This window comes from Octopus bimaculoides, chromosome 7 (genome assembly GCF_046866305.1).
Source record: "Octopus bimaculoides isolate indiv1 chromosome 7, ASM4686630v1, whole genome shotgun sequence".
Lineage (NCBI taxonomy): Eukaryota > Metazoa > Mollusca > Cephalopoda > Octopoda > Octopodidae > Octopus > Octopus bimaculoides.
The window spans coordinates 27,695,147-27,722,646 of record NC_142934.1 but is presented as its reverse complement, the minus strand read 5'-3'; the positions used below and the strand labels follow the sequence as shown (position 1 = coordinate 27,722,646).

General features: G+C 34.4%; 1 protein-coding gene and 1 long non-coding RNA gene across 3 annotated transcripts in view; one reads left to right on the top strand and one right to left on the bottom strand.

Moving 5' to 3' along the window:
• The window catches only part of LOC106873181 (basic helix-loop-helix ARNT-like protein 1), a 788,348-nt gene that overhangs the window by 196,638 nt on the left and 564,210 nt on the right, over window positions 1-27,500 (bottom strand). The window lies entirely within an intron of this gene.
• On the top strand, window positions 14,388-17,318 carry LOC149134630 (uncharacterized). The gene is made up of 2 exons (XR_016242573.1): window positions 14,388-15,939; window positions 16,664-17,318. It is a non-coding gene; the product is annotated as an uncharacterized LOC149134630 (long non-coding RNA).

The window sequence follows — 27,500 nt, the reverse complement described above, 5'->3', positions numbered from 1 at the left end:
TGACATATATATATATATATATATATATATATATATATATATATATATATATATATATATATATATATATATATACATATATGTATACACATATACATGTATATACAAAATATAAAAAAATATAATGAGACCACCAAAACCAGATTGTAACTTTACCTTGTTTTGTTTCATTCATTCTTTAAAGATATGCAAATTTAAATGGTCTGGTCAAGAAGGAACCAGAATTTATTCATCAGTTTATCAAATAATATCAAGTATTAAAGTGTTTCAAGAAATTGTTTTTCAAATTTGAATTTCAATACAAATACTGACAACATGAATTAAATAGAGAACACCACAAATCACAATTTTAAAATAATAGATCCAATTTATGAGCCGATTTATTTGGTCATACATTGTCCCTTCATCTGACAGTATATGAGTACCTTGCAAATAGAGAATCAGATGGAATTTGTTGAGGCAGATTTTATACAGCTGGATTGCCTTTACTGTTTATATATATATATATATAAACTCAGAGTGAGAGAGTGAGTGAATGAGTGAAATTCCTGTGGTAAACTGTAACATTAAGGTTACTAATAAATAACAACATGGTCACAGAAAATTTCGTATTTAGGATATGTTTCTGACACATCTGCATGTTAATACAGTGTTAAAATGATCGGACATTTGACAGATGTGTTGTCCATGTCAGAGTTGATAATTCTATTTTGTTTGTACGCTAAAGTATTTGGAAATAATGTACATGAATGATCAACCACAAATATATTGGGAGAAAAAAAAGAAGAAGAAAAATGAAAGGAATCTGCAGAAGAGGAAGACAAAGGAAGACATGGGAGAAAATGGTGAAAGTTGATCTCTGAAGATGTCAAACCAGACGAAAGAATTGGCAAAAGGCTTTTCCATAATTGAGAAAATACTGTGTTGGGAAAACATATTTAATGCATACAACATGGGGATGTTAAATATATTTGTACACATATACATATATGTACATGCATATATATCTTAACTGGTGCTGTTATGGAACACTGACATGCAGAACTCTGAGTTTCTGAATGTAAAGTTCAATACCTATTTCATTTAATAGATTTAGCCTGCTGTTTTCAACAATAATAAGGTCTAATTCTTTTGTAATTACGTGTGTGGTTTGATGATACATACATACATAAAGTCTGTTATCTTCGATCCTCCTGTTATATCATTCTTGTATTAATCTTATGTAAAGAGTTCTTCATGTGTATTTGGAGCCCTGGATATACCCCACTATAGGATACCATGTGGTAGCCAAATGATGACATATGAGCTCTTGTATGCATGTTATGAGGTTTTCCCTAAACACACACACACACACATGCGCGCGTGCACACACACATTTCACTTAGGCACTGCGAGACTAATAACCTAGTGTAGAACTCAATATATGTATTCTTCAGAATGAAATGTTAGATGAGTATAGAGCAGTAATATGAAAATGAGATGACAAAGGGAAAAATGGATATATTATGAACTTCATTAACTATATATATGTTACTTATTCATTTGTTAGTTATATATATGTTATTCACCTATCTCAGAACATGCCTTTCGTATGTTCTGAAGTTTATTATGGACTGTGCATTTAAGAGCAGATTGTATACTCAGCTGAATCTAATTTTCTGCAAGCACTACAGGAATTACAGTCTGCCAGTACTTATATAGCAAGGGTGATATTTGCAAATTATTATTGTGTGTGTATATTATTCCGACATAACTAGGTGCACTTTCTTTTCAAGATTGGTCGGCTTCTCGGCATCCTTCTGGCCTGGAGTATATATATATATATATATATATATATATATATATATATATATGCACACACACACACACACACACACACACACACACATAAATGCTTGGTTTTATGCCAGGTTATATATTAAAAACAATTTAACATTAAACCTTTTACTCAGAGAAAAACAAAAATTCAAACCCCATCCCAACTGTTATTGTATGCAGCTTTTAAATTCTTCAAAAGTCTATTATTATGAATTGACCACACTTACTGTAACTTATTAATAATAAGTTTCACCAGTCAAAATGGTTATTTTAATTTTTTTTTTACCAATAAGGTGTTGATAGCCTATTATCATTAAAATTTCCTTTTTCTGCTAATAATACGTCATTGATTAATACTGATTTATTTTATTTACATATTTAGTGATTGATTTATTTTATTCAAGCATTTTATTTTCTAAATACAAACAAAATATCCAGTTTAGAAAAGAGAGAAAAAAAGAAACAATGAAACACTGAATTAATAATTGGTTACACTAGTTTGATATAACACTGAATAATTATTAAAACTACATAAAATAAAGGAAATAAGTGCAGCTGTGGCAGTGTGGTGAGAAGTTTGCTTCCCAATGACATAGTCCCAACGATGTGGTCCACTGCATGGTACCTTGGGTAAGGGTCTTCTACTACAGCCTCAGGTTGACAAAAACCTTCTGAGCAGATTTGGTAGATAGAAACTGAAAGAAGTCCATCATATGTGTATATATATATATATATATATATATATATATATATATATATATATATATATATATATATATATATATATATATATATATATATATAAGTGTGTGTGTGCATGTATGTGTGTGCACGTGTGTGTGTGCATGTATGTGTGTGCACGTGTGTGTTGCATGTGTGTGTGTGCTTGAGTTTGCATTTGTCTCCCACCACTGCTTTGCAACTGGTGTTGTAACTTAGTGGTTCAGCAAAAGCGACCGATAGAATAAGTAACAGACTTAAAAAGAAAATGACTACTGGGGTCAATTAGTGTGATTAAAAACAATTCCTCAAAGCACCCCAGCATGGCCACAGACTAATTACTGAAACAAGTAAAAGGTAGAAGATAAAAAATATGAAATATAATGATATGATGAATAATAGTTTATATATACAGAGAAGAAAAGATGAAGATGGGCGAGGAAAGAAGCAGGTGTATTAATTTGATGCTCAGGAAGAATGGAAAAGTTTTGACATTTCGAGCCTATGCTCTTCAACGTGGCTGTGTAGTTAAGAAGGTCACTTCTCAACTCCATAGTTTGGGGGTTCAGTCCCACTGTGTTTTCTATTATAGCACTGGGTTAGCCAAAGTTTGTGAATGGATTTGGTTGACAGAAACTGAACGAAGCCAGCAATTAAGCCAAAAACAGTATTTTTACTCTTTTTTCCACCTTCTCCATGAGGTGGCCATCTGGAAGGGCTTACATCCCACCAATCAAAATGATAAAAATAGTAATACGGCAGAACTGCAATTAGTTTCTGCCTTGATGAAGAAATTAATGTTCATTTGCTGCTAAGCAATATTCAAATGACTGCAAAAGCTGTGCCAACTACATTAGCATGACTTTTGCAACATACAAGCAGAGAGGTCTTTTGCACGGACATTAGTTATGTTAGAAACAGCACCAACATCTTTCTTTCTTTGAAAAATAAAATGAAGGCCCACTGTACAATTGTTGATATATGATAGAGGAAAGGATGGGATGGTTAGGGTTGGATGGAATACCTTTCATCATAAATTTGATCAGGTTTGATGCTGAGCTAAACTACAACAACAACAACAACAACAACAGCAACAACAACAGCAGTAGCAGCAACCATTACTACTGCCTCAACAACAATATAGAAACAACTACAAACAGATCATAAAAGCATTAAAGATATCTGTGCGTTCCTTGGATTTTCTTTTAGATAAGTCATGATGTTTTAGGACTTTCTATAAAACACACACATGCATGTATATGCACATATAAGTATATGTATGCATAAATATATATATATATATATATATATATATATATATGCATGCATGTATACATGTGTGTTTATATAGACACACACACATATATAGTTATATATATTATATATGTATATATTTATGCATACACACACACACACACATACACACACACACACACACACACACACACACATATATATATTAAAAACTCATGCATATACACATTACATATATAAGTAAACACACAGTCACACATCGATTTAGACATATGTGTGCATATTATCAACTTAGCATATTTGCAAATGAGATTTTCTAAAATAGCTCTGAGATTTTTTGAATAAAAATCCAATTATAATTTCAGCTTGATTACTTGAATTTCTCTAATTAATGTGATAAACTGATTAACTTTTCATTATAGATCCAGCACAGTGATTATCATTTTCTTGCTCTCGCCTTATCTTAATAAAAGTCATATTTCTAGAGTAGACCCTCCATATTTAGAATTCAGTTCAATAGGCTGAAATACTACTGAAATAACCTAATGCATTTCTGTATGCCAAGAATTAATAGCAAACAGAACTAAAGTTTGAAACTGTTGCTCCAAGGCAAATCACTAAATAGACGCATGTTCCAAAATTTATATAGTATAACAAATTGTCATGTGCATGGAGAATAGCAAGAATCAAAAGTCCCTTATTTGAATTAGTGTATTGTGAACACATAGTCTGAAAGGAGAAGTTATTCTCTCAAGGCAAAATTCAACAGTAATTAGTACATTCATGTTCATATCTGTAGGAACATTTTAAGAAGATTATGTACATCATATTTTTTGATTCCTGCTGTTACCATGCATACATCACTGAATAATTTGTTTGCTGAATTCTATAAACAAGAGCTACAATTCTTATTTAGAGTCATTAATCCAAGAGTAGCTTTGACTGAAGGGACACAACAAGGTTGAAAAACTATGGAGTCTCAAAGACACCTTACATCAGTTAATCGAATGTAGTGAACACACATCATCTGAAAGAAGTTGTTTTGCTAAGGCAAAATACAACAGTTAGTTTATTCACATTCAAATCTGCAGAATGTATTAAGAATGAATTTGTACATCATTGTTATGAGATACACTATTAAACTCCCAATTCAGTGAAATTTCTTAGCTAGGTTGATACCATCTGCTAATAAATACTGAGAAACTGGAGTAACATTATTCATCCCACCATTTTTAATTAACATCAGAATCTTCAAATATACATAACAAGCTTAGCATTCATCTAGATACAATAAGCTGGGGCTACCCCAATGCACAATATAATCCCAAACATTACATGATATGATTTTAGATCAAAGAGATCAGGATTTATGGGTCGGCTCAGACGTCTAATCACTTATTTTCAAACAATAGATGAAATTGCACAGGGAATAAAATAATGGACTGCCTAATTATTGGTCATGAGTAACCCTTTAGATATCAATCCACCTGAGACCATCTTTGGTCCTTTGATGCAAAATTCCTGTTTTGAAGTGATTTAAAATAAAACTTTCCATTAAAATTTCATGTGAATTTATATTCTATGCATCAACATAAGAATGACAAAATTATTTTACTAAACTGTTCATTATTTTCAAAATTAATTGAAACAAAAACAATGTATCTCAACAGAAATATACTAAAAAAGGGGTTTTTAATCCATTACAAGGCACAGGTGGGGCTGTGTGGTTAAGAAGCTTCTTTCCCAATCATATGGTTTTGAGCTCAACCCCACTGTGCAACTCCTTGCACAACTCTCCTCTACTATAGCCATGGACCAACCAAAACCTTGTGAGTGAATCTGGTAGATGGAAACTTAAAGAAGACAGTCATGTGTGTGTGTGTGTGTGTGTGTGTGTGTGTGTGTGTGTGTGTGTGTGTGTTTGTGTGTGTATTTGTATGTGTGTTTGTGTGTTCCCTTGATTGACATTATGTGATACTTGTCATCACTGCATTACAAGCAATGTTGTTTGTTTCAAGTTTTCAATGGAAAACATCTCTGGCTATGAGAAAATATTACCTTTACTGGCAAACAGGTGAGGGTTGATGGTAGGAAGGGCAGCCAGCTATAGAAAATCTGCCTCAACAAATTCCGCTTAATCCATGCTAGCATGGAAAAGTGGTTGTTAAAATGATGATGATGATGATGATAATGATGATGATGATGATGATGATGATGGTGGTGGTGGTGGTGGTGGTGATGACTAACATTTCATTCACCTAGGTGGAGATGTTACTTACAATAGACAGAGGTCTTATTCAGGTATGGTTTATTCTAAGTTTGCATCATGCAAAGAAGCAAGAACTAAGTACTGATCCATAAGAGCCAACTGAGACTTAATTGACATAGGTGTGTAAGAGCAGAGATGACAAGAGATAGTTGACAGTAAGAGCAACAACAAGCTTTCCCTGACGAGATACTTAGAGAACTACATATAATTGCTAAACCTGCTAATACAATAAGCCAGCTCTTTTACTGCATAAATCCTGATTGATATAAGTGTTGGAAACATGACTTTAAAGTTCTAATCCCTAGGAAAACACAAGGTACGCGGAGAAATACTTTGATTTCTATACAAGTATAAAGTCCCATATTTATAGAAGAGGAGAATTGAAGTTGTGAATTTCATGCTTTTCCCAAGAGCATTCTTTAAACAAAAGTTTACGGTTTGGGATCATATGATCCAAACCCTAATCCCTAAGACAACACAAACTTATAAGAGACGTCCTATCTAAATCAGCTGTTTTGTTAGTACAACAGTGAAAACTTTGCTTAAACAAATCTCATCTGTTCTAAATTCATTTCTAGGGAATTAGAGGTTAGATGTCAAAACCCCTAATTCCTGGTACAATATGGTTTACTGAAAGAACTTCAACATGAGTCATATGATCTCTAAAATAATTGACCTCCAGATAAAACACTACTGTTTTCAATACTTGAATCTTATCATACATATGTTAATAGAAGGAAAACCCAGATAAGGATTCACCCTTTTGTTACCATATTTCTATTGGTTCAATTAATTATAAAAATAATCAAGAATTTAGTAAAATAATTCTGTCGTTATTAAGCTGATGTTTGGAACATAAATTAACATGAAATTTTGATGGAAAGTTTTAAGTTCACTTTAATCATTTTCTTACCATATTTCTGTTGAAATACACTGTCCCTGTTTCAATTAATTTTGAAAATAATGTAGAATTTAGTAAAATAACTATCATTATTAAGCTTATGTGATTCCATCAACATCAGTTTTGCCTTTCATCTTTTTGGGGCCAAGAAACAAAGTATCAGTCAAGCACTCGAAGTAATATATTCAACTTGCCCGCTACTCCTAAATTTTCTGACCTTGTATCGATAATGAGAAACAATTATTAAACTGGTGTTTGGAACATGTATGAAATTTTGAAAGTCTGATAAGTTTGTATTAAAAGTGTTAAAGGGAGATTAATGAACTAATAGTGTATAGTTTACAGCAAATAAAACTTATTTTCAATATTCAATTCCAAATCTTAGCTATTTTATTACCCATACATTGCTGATTCCCTTTAAAAAAGACTGAATGCTACATAATCTTATTTGTATGAGTGCCTGTGTATGTACATATGCCTCTTAATACATGCTTGTCATATATACCTTTGTGCGATCATTGTACATAGCAATTTTATGTATGCATAAATCTATGTCCTTTGTAAAAATGACTACCCATGCATGTGTGTGTGTGTGTGTGTGTGTGTGTATTTGTGTGTGCATATGCATGTGAGCATGCATGTGTGTGTATGTATGTGTGAATGTGTATATTTCTGTATGTTGATGTACTGAAGCCACAGTAGTTAACCATCTTTGTGCATTCTGCTGTATAATACCTTCACAAGATGACAAACAGCATGTAATGCCAGGCTTATTAAAGAGCCAACTCTGTATATTTTTAGACACAGAAACAGATGATATTTTTTACATCCATTTTATGAGTATATTTGTGAACACACATGAATGTGTTTGTATCTTTTCCATCACTGGGGGCCAGTAAAAAGAGTGAGAGAAAGAGAGAGAGAGAGAGAGAGAGAAAGAAATTGGTAAGGTAGCTGTTAATGGTAAACCCACCCCATCAAGAATGGTAGCAATACCATAGCCACTACAACCACTGTCACTTGCAATAACAACAGCAACAATCAACAACAGATACAATAATGGCTTCATCAATATTATGTCTGCCCAGAGCTATAATGGTTATACACTTCTACTGAGGGGAGGGTGGCGCAAAACATTATGCGTATAACAAGCAGCTAGACATCCACAGTCACATAAAGAAATACACCAATTAACAAATAGCTACGTATTGTGTACCTACATAGCATACGTAGCTATGTATATATATATATATATATATATATATATATATATACGTAGCTATGTATATATATATATATATATATATACATGTAGCTATGTGCTTAACTACATAAATGTAAATACATATTGACAATTACAGAATTCTTGAGTAATTAAAATTATATCTGCATGCAGTGGTTGTATCATAATTATCAAATGGCATTTAAGACCAGTTCCACTTGAGAAGGGGATTGAAGAATGTTGTACTGCTGGTTACTAGCCACAATTGCACATACATGCCAACAAATACAGGCCTTTAGGCCTAAGTCAGCAGAAAACCATGGGAAGATAAACGGTGTAGATGGTTAGTGAACTGATGTCAATTTCTCTGTGTGTGTGTGTGTGTGTGGACAAAAGGCATACCAGCCCCCCATCATGTCCACATGGAAAGATATGTGGTAGTGTTAAGTTTTCTTTTTGTAATGTTATTATCACCACCTCCATCATACATATTATTAACATTATCATCATGCATGTCACCCTGATTAGATCAAAGTTACCTTCAGCCTCAATATCATCTAACTTCAGTGTTCATTATCCTTCTTGATTGTTATAGTTATTATAGTTGTGTTCCTTCCACTCCTGTGTGAAAGAAATAACAGGAGTAACTCCAAATACTCAACAGAATTTATCTGAGTTCAGCCAGTACTTTGAACAGTACCAGTTTCCTTAAGTTAGTAAGTTGTACACTAGCTGAGGTTTGAATATGTTATCATGGCTGCAAAATATTATGAAAGATGATATTTCATAATTGAATTTTTATGTATTTTAACCATCTTGATGTTAACTTGTCTGAGACTGTCTATGGTTTCATGATACAAACATCTTATTTCAAAGTGATTCAAACCAAATCCTTCTGTCAAAATTTCATGTTAATTTATGTGCCAAACACCTGCTAATTTATGCCAAAGTTATTTTACCAAATTCTTCATTATTGAAGCAAAGACAGTGAATTTTGACAGAAGTATGGTAAGAAAGGGATTAAAGTGGTCAAAATTAAAACTTATCATCAAAATTTCCCATGGACTATGTTTCAAACACTTGCTCAACTATGCTGAAGCTATTTTACTAAATTCTTAGCTATTTTACTAAATTCTTAGTTATTTTCAAAATTAATTGAAGCAAAATCAGTGTGTTTTGACAGAAATATGGTAACAAAAGGGTTTTAATGATGGGAAAAATGTATCTTCTGAATAAGACTTAAATCTCGATGCCCTTAGTTCTGTGTTTTTAACCATTCCATAACGATGTACTTCATTTCATAACAGTTTTATAAGATATATTCTGTCGAGGTCATCTTTGCCTTTCATCCTTTCGGGGTCGAGAAATTAAGTACCAGTTGCGTATTGGAGTCAATCTAATCAACTGCCCCCCCCCCCACTTCCTAAAAATTTCAGGCCTTGTGCCTAGAGTAGAAAAACAGTTTTATAAGATAGAACTCTATGAAAGGAAGTTTTAAAATAAGGAGCTTAATTTTCAGATGTACTTGAACTAGTGCTCTCTTACTTGAAATACTTTAAAAAAAAATCTGCCAACAATTTGTACTTTTAGCAATCAAGGTCAGAGTGTAATCTCTGAAGAGAATCATGTCAAATGTCTTTTTTCCCAAACATCAAATGTTATATTCTAAAGTTAATTAGGCTTCAGAAAGTGTCTCATTCTTTGTTTACCTCAAACATCAATAACAAAACTGACAATTGCCAACAGTAGCAGTAACAACAATAACAATAGCACTAACAAGATTGACTATAAGAACAACAACATTGGAAACAACAACATTGGAAACAACAACATTGGAAACAACAACAAGAACAACAAAGTAGTTACACCAACAAGCCAATCTTTGCATGGATGCCTGATCTGCAAGAAATAGCAGCCAGGTTTTCCACAGTTCATGCCTTACTGTCTTATAAAAATAAAAATAAGGATCTTTTCAGTTTGACTGCGCCTGTGGAAATTTTAAAGTTTTGTGAAGATTTTAAAATTTAGTGTATTGATGTAATTTTCAATACTGATTTTCAGAAGATAATTCACTTTTCCAGAAAGTTTTTAAAAAGAAGCTACAAAGGTTTAAAGTTTGATCATTTTTACCCAGTCAGAAGACAGGATTTGGAAGCTGTTATTTTGTGCGTGACAACGTGTTGTCAACTGTGAAGAAATGAAATATTGGTGGAATTCTGTTTTATACACGCCATATAACCCATCATAACATATTTTACTTTTTGGAATTTTCAGAAAATTTTTGTGAATTTGTATTCTACACACAAGAATTCAAACGATTATACAAAAAGAAAAAAAGAATTTCGTGCGTGTATTAAAGCCTATTTAGCAGTTATTTTTAGACATCTCATACCGCATATGTTTAAGCATTTGAGTGACAAAATGAACACGTGGTAAGCAGCTCGACAACAGCTTGGCTTGTTACTATGGACACAGACACCTATATGTCTGTGGCTTTCGATTGGTTAAAATTACGCAAAATTTGCTAACTTTAAAAGCTATTAACTTTTTATTTATTGATTTATGGCGAAAATGAATTCCATGTCAATGATTACTTTATAAAACTTACACCAGTACGCCAGTTAAGAAATCAATTGGAACAAAAGTCGAAGAAATTGAAAAGGTCCAAAAATATGATCTCATCTGGTCAGTATATGCAAATAGCTAGGCTTAAAGATTAACTAAATAGCATAACTTTAAACGCCTGTAATTTCATGATCATTATTCTAGAAAAAAATTGAACGTGATTTTCGTCATCAGCATACGAAACTGCATCAGACAGAACTACATATTTTGAAAATAATCTAGTGAAAAATTTGAAAAAGTTGCTGGAAGACAATATGAGGAAAAAAAAGTAGTGGTTCACAGAACGCTTTTGAATCAGAGGTCACCTCGACCTGAATATGTATGTATGTATATATATATATATATATATATATATATATATATATATATATATATATATATATATATATATATATATATATATATCACTAGTACTACTCCCAAACTATACGGTCGTAATACTGACGACTGTATCGGTGCGACCTCACTCTCCCGCGAACAACTAGACTCCTTCCTCTCTTTTGTCAAATCTTTCCATCCTGCCCTCCACTTATCCTGCACTATTTCCGACACTTCCGTATTTTCTCTCTCGTCTTATTTCTGTGTTACTTTCTGTTGAAGAGCGTAGGCTCGAAACGTAAACGACTTTCTCACTTCCCGAGCGTTAAACTAATACATCTGTTTGTTGTTTACACACCTGTCTTCGTCTTTCTTTTGTGTAATTTCCAAATATATATATATATATATATATATATATATATATATATATATATATATATATATATATATATATACACACATACACATACATATACATAAACATGTGTGTGTCTTTGTTTGCATCCCCCCATTCCCGCTTGATAACCGATGTGGGTGTGTTTACGTCCCCGTAACGAGACAGATAGGATAAGTACTAGGCTTAAAAAACAAGCCCTACGGTCGATTTGTTCGCCTAAAACCCTTCGACGTGGTGCTCCAGCATGGCCGCAGTCAAATGACTGGAACGAGTAAAAAAAATAAAAGAATTGAAAAAAAACCCGGTGCAAAAAAACAAAAACAATTGCAAAAGCAGTATTGACGGATTTCTATTAGTTATTGGTGTCCGGGAAAGAATGAATATCACAACCTCATATCAATTACATATCGTTATATAAATCTCAGGCAACCTTTATGGCTTATAGTACAAAAAGGAAAAAAAATGTAAGTAATGACGAAACGGAAAAAGAAAAATCTGATAAAAACACGGAAAAAATATTAATTAAAGAGAAATTTGCTGTAAGTCATTTCGTGTGATGTGATTTATTGTGAAGGAGTTTGTAGAACAGTTACAGGCTTTCTTAATGTTAGCAACCATCATCGACCATCACCACCACTATCACCGCCAACACCGCCACCAACATCAACCACTAGAACTGCTGCCGCCCGTTAGAACCACGGCCAACACTACCATCACCAGAGCCACCACCTCCGCCATCACTGGAACGACCACCACTACCATCAACACCACCATCATCGATCACCGAAGCCGCCGCCGCCACTACTGCGCCATGAATCCAAAAGTGCAAAAGGAGAAAAAGTAAATCGAACGATTTCTTGGAGTTTTCTGATTTATACTCTTTCCTGTTGCTGAGTGTAGGCAATAGGGTGGTGATGTTGGTGGTCGAGGTAGGAAGTAGTAACAGCAGTACTGGAAGCTGCGAGGTGACTGAGCAGTGTTGGGGGTGAGGAGAGATCAACGGTGATAGTAGAAAGTGGATGGACACGATTAGAGCAGGCGATAGTGATGTGTGACGTTGGGGTTTCTTTCCTTCCAGAGGTGTCCAGTCACTACTTGGAAAACGTCACCACCACTGCCACCACCAACAACAATCACCATCAGTAAGGTACAACATGGGAGCCTCTACACGTTCGCTCGACCGGCTAAAAAGAGCAATCAAGTTTTCCTCAAGTTTCTCTCTCTCACCTTAAAAAACAGACTCACTGAAAATTAAAAATGACGAATGATTTACGGCTGGAATGCCTTTGATCATAAATCCGTTCAATCAAGACTGACCGGGAGCTAAACAACAACAAAAAAGCAGTCAGACTGTTCCCATATTACATTTTACAATCTTTAAACTGTAGTTCTCAACACAGTAATCCTGAAAAGATGGGGCGGCCATGGTTGGAATGTCTTTGAGCTGGGGTTAAACAACAACAGTAACAACATCGTTGCTAATAAGAACTATACAACCATCTCCAGCCAGTTGCCACTGCACCATCATCACCGCCACGAGACAATAAATGGTTATACAGTCTGCTAGAAATAACAGTGAAATTTTCTCAAAAATCGTGCCCCGATGGCACCAGGCCAAGGGAAGCCCTGGATCGCAAAATTTAATTTTAATGTGACCAATCACACCCTATTTTATTTCATGTTCGTGATTTTCTTTTCGCTGGAGTCACGCATGATATGTTTCAGGGACAGACCTCGTTAATTTGTCGCTGTAGTGCGTTTGCTTCTCATTAAATTTGTTAAACAGTAACCAGCGGATTAATACCGTAAATAATATCTTCCTTACTTTGGCATTTTGTTTCCTGCCTCTCTTATTTTCGGTAACATTTATTAAGTGTTTCCGCGTTTCTGCAGTCCATCATTTTCCATATATGTCGAGTGTCAGTGACCAGATCGCTTTTTTTTTTTGTCTTTATTGCCGTACACATTCACTAGGTTTCTTACAAAGGGGTCTAATGCTCTTAGCTTACATTTTTTTTTGGGGGGGGGGGACCTGATCGAACCATCTCAAGTGTAACTGCCCGAAATGGTCGTGACTTCTGGTACTTGACTGAAGAAAAAATAAAAGTCGGCAAAACTGAAAAATTACGGAAAGAGAGAAGGGACAAAAATCCTTCCTAAATATGCGAAGTAATCACCGTTTTTGGCATATAAGACCTCAATTGCTGTTACAAGCCAATTTCAGTTCTACATATTATCTCCTCCAGATAGGTGTATCAAGTACACATAAATGTATTATCGCATTTAAACTTGAGATAGTGCAATATGTTAAAGAATATGGAAGCAAGGCAGTAGAGAGAAATTTCGGACCTCCGCCTACTGAGAAGATGATTCACCAGTGAAGGAAGAACTTTTTAAAAATGAAAACATACAGGACCATAATATTCGTAGAATATTCCAGCAAAATGGCCATACTTAGAAGATAACTTAAAAACATGGATATTAAAAAAAAAGAACTTAGGATATGCAGTGACTAGGAAGATAATCATTTTGGAAGCATTCTTGCAAGAGTGAATGATTTCAAAAGAATTACTGGCTGGTGTTTTCATTTCATGAAACAAAATGGCTTCAAGTTGCAAACAAGGACAAAGTTAACACGGAATATACCTGCAGAATATTCCATAAATTAGAATTTCATAAATCTGTTATGAATGTTAGAACACAGAGTTGTTCCAAACTCCCTCAGACTAGAAGTACGAATGTAGTCCTTCCGACTTTTGATGTACCATCTAATTAAATATACATACATATATATATATATATATATATATATATATATATATATATATATATGAGATGAAACATCTGTCGACGAGATCAGATTACTGCCTTTGTTAATTTTCAATCAATCGCGTGGACGTGGGTTAGGTCAATATAACAATTTGTTTTCTCCAGAATTACATTTCCATAATTAGGATGCGTCTAACATGCCGCAGAATACGATAATTAGCTCAACCAACTTGTTCTATGACATTTTGGCATGTTAAGCAAAAGGTTTAGGTTCCCTTTCAGCCCCAACTCTGAAACTGTTATCTTCCGTTCGGATGATATGTTGAATATACAGAGGTCACTCAAATTCCGGCTCTTTGGTCTTTGTCATTATCGCTTCACCAGAAGCCACCCTCATAATAAACACAATATAACTGCTTTCTTTTAGGCTGTATTTGAAATCTAAACTTATGTGTTTTGGAAATGGAAAAATAAAATTTTCTTATTTGTACATAAACAGGCACACCACCGATTTTCCGACAAATGATGAACCAACATTTCTTTTAATCTGGATAAATTACGAGAACTTGAAATTCCCTTGACCGCCAGTCTAGTTCACTACGCGACCACAGGTGACAAAGCATTTACGTGTCTTATGTACAGAGGGTTTCCAATTTAATGCTTTTCGCACTTAATTTACACTCCAGGTGGGTAGGTTGGTGGAACTTTTAAAGCAGAGGTTCTCAACCATTTTTAATCCATGGACCCCTTTAAAATACTATTTTAGTCTGGTGGATCCCCATAATCATTCAATATTTAAAAAATAGTTATATAGAAACTTATTTCAAAATTCCTATTTTGTTTTTCACACATTAGCTTTTGTAGGTTGAACTAAATAAAATGTTAGAGAAAGAAACCTAGCTGTTTCTTGCAATGCGTACCATTACATAGATCTAAAGTAAAAAATTTTTAAGGGCCCTTAAAATACTATTGTGGATCCCCAGTTTACTATTTGTTGCGTGGACCCCGCCAAATTCTTACATGGACCCTCAGGGGCCATATAGGCCCCAGTTGAGAACCACTGTTTTAGAAGGTCAGGCAAGATGCCTTGTAGTATATGTTCCGGCTCTTTGTATACTGACAACAACACCTACAATTATTCTGGTGCCAAGGTGTACTGGATCAAGTTAGCAGCCTTTCTTTTGGATAAACATTGGTAACATGGAGAAAGAGCCCTGGCTCTCCGTCGGTTGCAACGACGAGGGATCCAGTTAAACCGATCAACGGAACAGCCTGCTCGTGAAATTAATGTGTAAGTGACTGAGCATTCCACAGATACCCTTATCCTTAACGTAATTCTCAGGGAGATTCGACGTGACATAGAATGTGACAAGGCTGGCCCTTTGAAATACAAGTACTATTCATTTTTGCCAGCTGAGTGGACTAGAGCAACGTGAAATAAAGCGTCTTGCTCAAGGACAAAACAGCCGCTGGGCATTAAACTCACAACCTTACGATCGTAAGCCGAACACCCTAACCACTTAGCCACACGCTTTCGAGGAAAACTTACAAGCACGAGCATCTCCATGCCTTACTCAAAATCATCTTGTCAGGTCTGCACACACATGTGCGGAGACATGCACATCGTTGACCCACAGAGATCTAAGGTAAGATAATCGACTATACTCGTCCAAAATAATCCTCTCTACTATAGGCACAAGAAACCCCAGTTTTCAACTGATACTTATTTCATTGACCCCGAAAGATGAAAGGCAAAGTCGGCCTCGGCGGAATTTGAACACTCGCCCTGCCACCTCAAATCGTTTCTAATTTAGACAAATGATCATGAACTCGCCCGAAATAATTCGAGATCTTTTGTCTAAATTAGAAACGGTTTGAGGTGGCAAGTTTACTTGGGAACTGCAATTTAATTAGACGAACAGATGAGGGAGTCGTTACTTTGTTGGACAAAATGTTTGCTGCTTTTCTTCCGAGTCTTTACGCTCTGAATTCAAATCCTGCTGAGGTCGATTGACTTTCGTTCTTTTCGGGTCGATAAAACTAAGTACCACCCAAGTACCAGGTTGATGATGTTGATTAACAGATTCCTCCAAAGTTACTAGTCTTCTGCCAAAATTAGAAAAAAATGATTATTTTTGCATTTTCTCATAACGAATTTTTTAAAATTCTATTTTTATACCTTTTATATCTTTCGTTATTGCTGCTTTTCTTTTTTGTGTGGTATATTTCGTCCTTTGATATTGTTCTCAATACCTTGGGTGCTTGTGGCCGTTAAAAGAAATCATACTCATCATCATCCTCATCGATATGTTTTGAACCACCACCATCATCATCCTCATCGATGTTTTTTTTTTACATCGTCATCACCAGCAGCAGCAACAGCAGCAGCAGCAACACCACCATCACCACCACCACCACCACCACCACCACCATTACTGCAATGCGGTAAATGACAGAATCCGTAGCGCACAAAAAAATAATAATAAACAAGAGCACTCAGAGAGCGCAAACCTCCGCCAACGCAACACCAAAGGTCCTCTCAACGATTAACCAGAGATGATTTTTAAAATGAGAATATCTGAAATAAACTCGACTGCTCTCACAAACGAGAATATTAAAGATGAACCCGACCGCTCTCACAAATTAAATAATAAAAAAAAAAGAACAGGAAAAACAATCCAGAATCTTTGTCCCAAAATCTAATCAGTTCGTGCCAGTCACGATGCGAAACATCACTGAAAGTTTCATCCGAATCCATCCAGCGGTTGTTGAGATAACTTGTCCACGGACAAACAAACACGACTGAAAACAATACTCCCGCCTTAACGAAGGCAGAGATAATAAACCCCACTTCGGTAAAAACCACTTAGTTCTATGTTTCTTTATGATTTGAGTTCAACTTCTGATAGGTTCAACGACTTTTGCATTCATCCTGGCAAGGTCGATGCAATAAAAAACAAAACAAAAAACACTACGACAATAAAACAAAACGATAAAAAAAAGCAAGCAAAAAAAAACACATTTACTGAATCGAATTAATCGATTATGCTTCCTCTAAAATTTGTAACCTTATCTTTTAGAAATCAATATTATCACAATTGCTTCCATTATTGTAACTTTTATAGATGATGTTTTCATTCTTTGCTTTCCCGCTGTTGTTGCTCTGGCACTAAAAAATTGTCCTGACGTTGCTTCGATTGTGATTAGTGGCATAAAGGTTTTTTTCTTCTTTTTATTAGTTTTCTGCCGTTGTCTTTTACTTGGTTAACTGGTGGCAAAAGCATTATTATTACTATTATTGTTGTTGTTATCATTATTATTATTATTATTATTATTATTATTATTATTATTGTTATTACTATTTACAAAAGCTTCTATGAAATTGTTGTTGTACCCCCTCATTTGACTATCATTAGTGCTATATTATCACTTAACCTTTCACCTCCAACAATCATCATCATCATCATCATTTTGCACCTAATAACGTTGCCGCCGCCGCCGCAGCAATGCAACAGCAACAACAATTAGCAATATTGGTTGTTTTTGTTTATAATCCTTAGTATATCGCCCCCACCCCTTATCACAACAATTACTCCATTACTCAGTTACTACCACTCCACCACCACCACCAACAACAACAATAAGTATGTTATTAATCTTACTATTATCAACAACTTTATGACTGCTAACTCTACTACCACTACCACCACAACAATATTTACTATACCAACTACTTCATCGATAGGAACCTTATCATCACCACCAACGTTATTATCCTCACTATATCAACCGCTTTTATTCTTACAACCCTACCACTACCTCTACTACCACCACCACCACCACTAACAGCAACAACAATACTATTACACCACATCGACCATTACTTCTAGTAAACGCTAGCAACAGCCACAATCACTATAATCACTTGGTTGAAAGAACAAGAGTTGAAATGAGCCACTATCATCGTCTTCGTCATCAGCAGCAGCAGCAGTAGCAATAGCAACAACATCATAATGGGCAATGACAATAATTGTAACATCACCAGCGATGACAACGACAACCGCAACAACAATAAACTCGAGTCCGACAATAAAAACCACAGCATCATCATCATTAATTTCTTAAACAATAATTTCACCATTACTAGCAAAAAACAACAGCAACAAATATAAAAGACAACATAGAAAGAACAGCAACCTCAACAACATTTACGATATATATATATATATCGTATATATATATATATATATATATATATTTCGTTTTTGGATTTGAACGGACAGAGTCAAGACTATTGAAAAGGTTGCAAAACGCAACGAAAATTTTAAGAAAATAAGAATAATAAGTGGAAATTTTAACGGTGAGTGTGTTAAATTTTAAGGCACGAAAAGAAAATGACTCTCCCCAGACACAACAGTATATATATATATATATATATATATATATATATATATATATATATATATGCATATATATATATATATATGCATATATATATATATATATATATGCATATATATATATATATATATATATATATATATATATACATATATATATATATATATGCATATATATATATATATATATATATATATATATATATGCATATATATATATATATATATGCATATATATATATATATATATGCATATATATATATATATATATGCATATATATATATATATATATATATATATATATATATATATATATATATATATATATATATATATATATATATATATATATATATATATATATATATGCATATATATATATATATATATATATATATATATGCATATATATATATATATATATATATATATATATATATATATATATATATATATATGCATATATATATATATATGCATATATATATATATATATATATATATATATATATATATATATATATATATATATATATATGCATATATATATATATGCATATATATATATATGCATATATATATATATGCATATATATATATATGCATATATATATATATATATATATATATATATATATATATATATATATATATATATATATGCATATATATATATATATATATATATATATATATATATATATATATATATATGTATATGTATATATATATATACATGTAATATATATATATATACATAAGACAGAGATAAATATGTGTACATGAGTATGTGTGTGTGTATATATATATGTGAGTATGTGTGTGTGTGTGTGTGTGTCACTCTCAAGGTTACAACTGCAAAGAAAACTACCACTGCAATAACAACAGGTGAATGTGACAGAAGTGGGAAGAAGGGGTGAAGGAAAGCCAATTAAAGGGGTGAAAGAAAAAAAATGTGGCGTAGGGAGGATGAGGGAAATGAAAACCAGTGTTCAAAGAAAGCATTAAAAACAACAACAACAACAAGGTAATGATATCTATGTTAGCTGGTCTAATTAGTGAGATGAAAAGTTCTGTTGTAATCACCACCACTGGATCTTGTCAAGAAACCGACACAAATGACGGTTAGCTGGTGTTTGGGTTTGTTTTTTAATGGTGATCTTTAATTTCTTTTTTGTTTACTTTTTGTATAGCGATTTTTTTAATTTGATTTTGTGAAATCTAAAATGGCCGCCATTCACAAAGATGATGTTGGTTGGAATGTGAGAACACTTTAAAAGGAAACAAATAAAATACCGTCCTCCATGTTGTGTTGTCATGGTTTTTTGCTTTAACATTTTTGTTTGAAATTATTTCCCTTTCATTCCCTCTCCCCATTATTATTATTATTATTATTATTATTATTATTATTATTATTATTATTATTATTATTATTATTATTATTATTATTATTATTATTATTATTATTATTATTATTATTATTATTATTATTATTATTATTATTATTATTATTATTATTATTATTATTATTATTATTATTATTATTATTATTATTATTATTATTATTATTATTATTATTATTATTATTATTATTATTATTATTATTATTATCATCATCATTATTATTATTATTATTATTATTATTATTATTATTATTATTATTATTATTATTATTATTATTATTATTATTATTATTATTATTATTATTATTATTATTATTATTATTATTATTATTATTATTATTTTATGTTTGACTTTTGTTTTGCATTTGTACAAGTTGGATCCAAGTCTCACCCAGAGACCTCAAGAGACAACAAGTTAGAAGTTCATGTAGGTGTTATGCCTAGGGTACCATATATTTGGATTTGTACAGTTTTGTTCAAGTGAATGTTTAAGAAACCATAAGAAAATTATGTTTGCTTTAAAATTTGAGATCACATAGACAGTATTTTACGTAGGATATGGGCAGTTCCCATGAGCACTATCTTTTGGACTTCAGCCATTTTGGGGTTTCCTGGTATCTGAGCTAGGTAGTAATCAGCCCGTTTCGCTGTCATTCCCAGGGCACCTATGACAATAGGTATTGTTTTCGTCTTCAGATTCCACATTTTGCTAATTTCTATTTCAAGATCTTTATATTTGCTCAGTTTTTGGTAGGTCTTGACAGATACGTTTATATCAATTGGGACAGTCATATCAATGAGGAGGCATGATTTTTGTCTGAAGTCTTTCAGTATGATGTCTGGCCTATTTGCGTCTATCTTTCTGTCAGTTTGAATGGTGAAGTTCCAGAGGAGTGCAATGTGATCATTTTCAAGTACTGGGGGTGGTTTGTGTTCCCACCAGTTTTTATCATGGGGCAAGTCCAGGTTTTTGCATATTACCCAGTGAATATATTGTGCAGCTCTATCATGCCTGTTGAGATACTCTGTAGGCGCAAGCAGACTGCACATGGAGACAACATGATCGATGGTCTCATTTTGTTGTTGGCATATACGACATAATGGGGAGCTGCCGTTCTTTAATATGTTGGCCTGGTAGTTCTTTGTAGGTAGGCATTGATCTTGGGCTGCTATGATAAACCCCTCTGTTTCTGATTTCAATCCAGAGGCCATTAACCATTGGTGGGTAAGGGCTTTGTCAATATCTGCATTATTCGCTCTCTTTGGGTATTTGCCATTGAGAGGTTTTCCATGCCATTTTTCAGTCATAATAGCTAAGGCAGCAATTTTAGCACGGGTTTTCAAGCGCTTAGCTTTTTCTGTAGGTGTTTCTAGTTCGTCTAATTCTTGAATTTGTTGCAATTGGAATTCACTTAGATATTCCTTTGCCTGTTTTGTTACTGAGTAAGATGCTTTCTTGCTTTCATATTTTAAGACAAGTTTTAGCATCCAGTCCTCAGAGTTTTTCATATAGGTGTCTAGGCCAATTGTGGCTACCTTCATTGATAATGCCAGCTGTAGTAGTCCTCGACCTCCCTCTTTTCTTGGCAGATAAAGACGTTCTATATCTGCCTTAGGGTGGTGCATTCTATGCATTGTCAACAGTTTTCGTATTTTTCTGTCAACATTACATATTTCAGTAATTGACCAGTTAACGATGTTGAAACTGTAAGTCACGACTGGTATGGCTAGAGCATTGATCGCTTCGATCCTGTTTCTCGCGTTCAGCTCTGTCTTCAGTATTGCTCTCACCCTGCGATAACATTCTCTTCTGATCCTTTCCCTCATCACTGAGTGCTTGATATTGTCCCCTTCAATTACCCCTAGGTATTTGTAGCTCTCCGCTGGTTCTAACTCTTTTATGACATTTTGCTGGTCAAGGTTCACATTAGATGTATTTGTCATTTTTCCTTTGATAAAGATAGCTTTTGCACATTTATCAAGGCCAAATTGCATCCTGATGTCATCACTGAATTGTTTAACAATCGCTAGTAGGCCTTTGAGTTGTTGGTCATTTTTTGCAAAGAGCTTTAAATCATCCATGTAAATGAGATGATTTATATTTTTATCAAATATTTTATAACCATACTGTGCATCATTGAGCAATTTTGAGAGCGGTATTAGGGCTAGACAGAAGAGGAGTGGTGATAGTGAGTCACCCTGGAAAATGCCACATGAAATTCTTACATCTCCAGCATTTAGAGATTCATTGTCATTGTTCAACATCAGTGTGGTTCTCCATGATCTCATACTTACAGATAAAAAGTTTCGCAGAGTAGGAGCTATTTTATACATTTCCAGACATTTCCTAATCCAGCTATGTGGTAGGCTATCAAAGGCCTTTTTATAGTCTATCCAGGCTATTGACAAGTTTTTGTGTCGCTTGTGACAATCTTCTAAGATCATCTTATTGATGAGTAGCTGATCTTTACAACCATAAGATCCACGTTTACATCCCTTTTGCTCATTAGGGAATATGCTACTTTCTATTAAAAAACTATAGGTGTACTCGGTTAGGACAGATGTTAGCGTCTTATACATTGTTGTTAAGCAGGTTATGGGGCGATAATTTTTTGGTTCGTTTGTTTCCTCATTTTTTGGAAGCAGGAATGTTAAACCATTAACTAGCCAAGAGGGCATCAAACTAGGATTTTGCAAAACATCGTTGTAAAGTTTTGTTAGCAGTTCATGGCTTTCTGGGAAGGCATTCAACCAGAAGTTAGGAATTTTATCCTTTCCTGGAGACTTCCATTTGCTTGACCTCCTGAGAGCAGATCTTATATCTTCTACCCTGACCCCCTCCCACTTTTGCTCCTCTAAGGAGTCTAGGTCTGTAGCTATTCTATCAATCCAAGGGGCCTTTTCATTGTGTGTTTTATCTTCTGCCCAGATTTTATTCCAAAATTCTTGCACTTCTTCTTTTGATGGGACAGACTTTATTGTTACTGGTGTTTTCCCTATCTTCCTGTAGAAATTTTTGGCGTTATTTTTGAACATGTTATTATCTCGGAAGAATTTAACACGCTTTTCATACCTTGCTATGCGGGCAGCTTTAGCACATACCTTTTGCTTGATGGTTTCTATGGTGGCATCAATGTCAACTATGGTTTTCATGTTATATTTTTTCTTTAGTTTTTGGGTCTTTGTAGGTTTGATACTCTTGTCAAATTTAAGGTTTTTCAAACATTCTATGTCAGATCTAAGCAGCTTAAGTTGGTGTTGAATGCGTTCTTGCCAAGAAGGCTTTTTGTGGGAGTGTTGTCTTTTTCTAATCTTTTCACCACATAGAATCGTTGAGATTCTTGCGGATGCATAGTACAGGTGGTTGAGATCTGTAATATCAACATCATTAGCTGAAATTATATCCTTAAGTGCAAGGCGGATTTTACCAATTATTTTCAGGTTTTGGTTAGAATTGCGAATTTTGGGGAGAGTGTCGCGTTCATTCATACTAGTTTCTTTAATTTTCAGCCATTCAATCATGATTTGATTTTTTAGATCATGTAGTTCTGTTGCGTCGATTTCTGTATGACTTCCTTCATCTATTTGATTTTCACCTGCCTTAGTGTTTATGGTTGGTTCAGAGAGTATTTTATTTTGCCTATCAGTTACCTTAACTCTTTCAATTATTACTGTATTTTCATCAGCCTTGGGCTGGTTTATAATTATTTCCTCTGTAGTATCTTCTTTAGCTGCAGTTTCATTCTTTTTATCCTTTACTGCTTGCTTAATTTGGTCAATCTCTATTTCAGTTAGTAATTTTTTTTTTATAATGTTTCTTCTGACGTTGGCAAGTTTATTACTGTCTATGTAGGGTCTTACTGCAAGGTGTTTCTGTCTCCAGTTTAAGTAGGTTTGTACAGTATTAGATTTATCTGTAGGGAAATATATGGCACGGTAGAAGGCTCTAAGAACTTCTTTATTATCTTCCCTAGACCATTTTTCATTCTTTATCTTTTGGTTATTTGATGACGAGCATGGATGGCCATCTGTTGGAATATTCCGGTTGTGGGGTACTTCCAGCTCCTGTGTGTCGGGAAGATTTGAACCAGTAGCAGATTTCTCGTCTCGGATCTGGTTCATTATCCGAGTAAGTGGTCCTTTATAATCCGGTCTATGACCATTGCGGTTTATATTTTGTTTTATTAACAGTGAGGCATAACAAGCTTCGACGTTGACGCTAGGGGACGGATCTGTCTGTTTAGGGTAAGTTTTTTGAGACAACACCGTCTCCGAGCTTTCGTGACGTAGCTTCTTAAGGCTAGCAGATCTATTTCGAGTGAGTGGCCCTTTGTGATTCGGTCGATAACCACTCTGGTTTGTGATCTGCCTTGTTATCATTGAGGCATGACGAGCTTTGGCGTTGACATTCGGGGACGGATTTGTCTGTTTAGGGTCAGTTTTTTGAGACAACACCGTCACCGAGTTCTCAGCATGTAAACATTGCTCGTAGCGTAGTTTTTTAAGGCTAGCAGATCGGTATTCATCTGTATTTTTTTTGTTGATAGATTTATCTCCAGGCATAGTGTATTTTTGTGTGTGTGTGTGGCGTTTTAAACTTATGAATGGTTCACTGTCTGTATTTGTTCACTATTATTATTATTATTATTATTATTATTATTATTATTATTATTATTATTATTATTATTATTAGTATTAGTATTAGTATTAGTATTATTATTATTATTATTATTATTATTATTATTATTATTATTATTATTATTATTATTATTATTATTATTATTATTAAAAATGCTTAGCGGTATTTTGTCCGTCTTCACGTTCCGAGTTCAGATACCGCCGGGGTCGACTTGGCCTTTCATTCTTTCGGAGTCGATAAATCAATTATCAGTTGAACACCGAGGTCGATGTAATCGACTTTCTCCTTCCACAAAATTGCTGGATTTGTACCAAAATTTGAAATCATTATTAATATTATTAAATTAGCAAGTAGGCAGAATCATTAGCACGTCAGGCAAAATGCTTAGAGGCTTTTCGTCCGTCTTTGCGTTCTGAGTTCAAATTTCGCTGAGGTAGACTTTGCGTTTCATCCTTGGGGGGGGGGGGTCGATAAAATAAGTACCAGTAGAGCACAGGGGACGATCTAATCGACTTCCCCTAAAATACCTGGCCTTATGCCAAAATTTGAATAGCTATTATTCTTGCTAGTAGCGAGCAAGAGCGACGACTTTCGTGGGGAGACTAAGCGTCGACAAGAATCAATTGGTTGATCTGTTCCGGAGGACATTCGCTCCAGCCTCTCGCACCTAGACGCCATAGCTTCTCAGCCTTTTCTGCTGTTACAGCTGCTATTATGGTCTCTGGTACTCAGAGGTGCGCAGAGTTTATGGTACCTTTACACAGGTAGTCCCTTCATCATCACTCGTTTCTTTTCCACAGATATTTCCCAGGAATCTCTGGCCTGTCAATGTTACTAGTGGTGAGGTACATTTCCGGTTCGAGATAAACTTTACAAGAAAGGGCTGGATCCACTGTTTTCGTGAGACCTGGGCCCGTGAGATCCTATCAGCCTTTACATGTCAATGTCTGATGCTGCTACTCTTAGCAAGTCAATACCTGCAGTGAAGGCACGAGAAGAAAAAGACAGCTCTAGGAAGCCAACTCTCTGGGAAGGAAGTATTAGACATAGTGCCGAGTGTGGAGCTTGGTGTGGGAGTGGGCAGACAACAAAAGTGATGAGCGGAGAAGAGACGAGTGATGGTGACGGGATTACCTGTATAAAGGTACCATAATCTCTGCGCACCTCTGAGAAGCAGAAGCCATAATACCAGCAGAAAAGGCTGTGAGAAGATATGACGTCTAGGTGCGAGAGGCTGGAGTGAATCTGTGAGTGATTTCATGTTAATCAGTCGGACGGTCCATTTCTGGATGCAGTCTAAGATTATTGAGTGCAGCAGTAGCAGCAGCATCCTAAATGTGAGAGCAGTACTCTATCATGGGCCTCATTTGAGCTTTGTAGATTATCAGGATGCGGTGTCTTCTGGACCTGAAGAGAAGGAGCAGTGTTTGGGATGCGTTGCAAGCTATCTTAACGACACGGTTTCGTCAAAAGAGATCCTCACCATTAGAAGCATTTGTGAAAGATGCAGTTGAATTGCTATTCACGAATATAGGGGAGTGGGTGCGATGATGATGATGCTTTATTTTTTCATGTGCGAAACGTTATACAGTGCCTCAGAACAGGATCTAAGGGCAAAATAATAGGAATTGGTAAGTGGTGGGAGTGTGGTGGGAATGAAAACAGAATTGTTAGATATTAAGTTTAGGAGATATTTAAAGGGGAACTAGGAAACGGAAAGGAGTCTAGCCGGATCCGTGAAGACAGAAACGCTTGGTAGGTAGAGGACTGTGTAAAAATTAAGACTGTAGTGTAGACAGAACACGCACACTCATAAATACATATATATATCTATAATAATAAGTCGTTTTGACTTGTACACTTTATTTCGCCTAACTGCTTATTCAACCAGTTTAGTTGAATAAACCATCAGGTGAAGCTTACAATTTGGAAATAAATTCAGTATTGAGTCTCTCCATTATTAAATGTTCTGTTGTTATACTTAAAATTGCTTTAAAAATTCCCTTGATTTAGCACACAAACATATACGTGTGCTTGTCCATATATGTATGTATGTATGTATGTAGGTAGGTAGGTAGGTATAACGTTTCTAAGTCAAGACTTGCAGGGGAGACATGACCAAAGAGGGAATTACAAAAGCAAATGCATTTATGTTTGTACAAGTGTAAACATCATATATACTATTCTATATTTTTGAGATGAAGAATTATGTACATTATTTACAATGAACGGATAGGTGGCCTCATCTTGTTTGTTGTTATCACAATGTTCCGGCTGATGTACTCTCCAGCCTTCATCAGGTGTTCTGGTGGAATTTCGAACCCAACCTTTTATTTGACTAATAAACAGTGTACTCCATTAGTAAAAAAAGGGTTGGGTTCGAAATACCACTAGAACAGCTGATGAAGGTTGGAGAGTATATCAGCCGAAACGTTGTGATAACACCAAACAAGATGAGGCCGCCTATCCGTCCATTGTTATTGTGTCATATATACTATACTTATCTTCTCAAATACACTCAGAAAGATAGACATATATTCATCAAGTAGGTGACACTCAATTTTCCAAAGTTGTCGGTAAGTATATTATTTAATTAAAAAAAATTTAGAAACACTCTATTACGATATCTATATATAGATGTAACTGGATACCCTTCCTAAAAAGAAATTCTTAATTGTAAAATATCTGTGAGAATGCGTGTGTGATTAATACATGCAGATAGATAGATAGATAGATAGATAGATAGATAGATAGATAGATAGA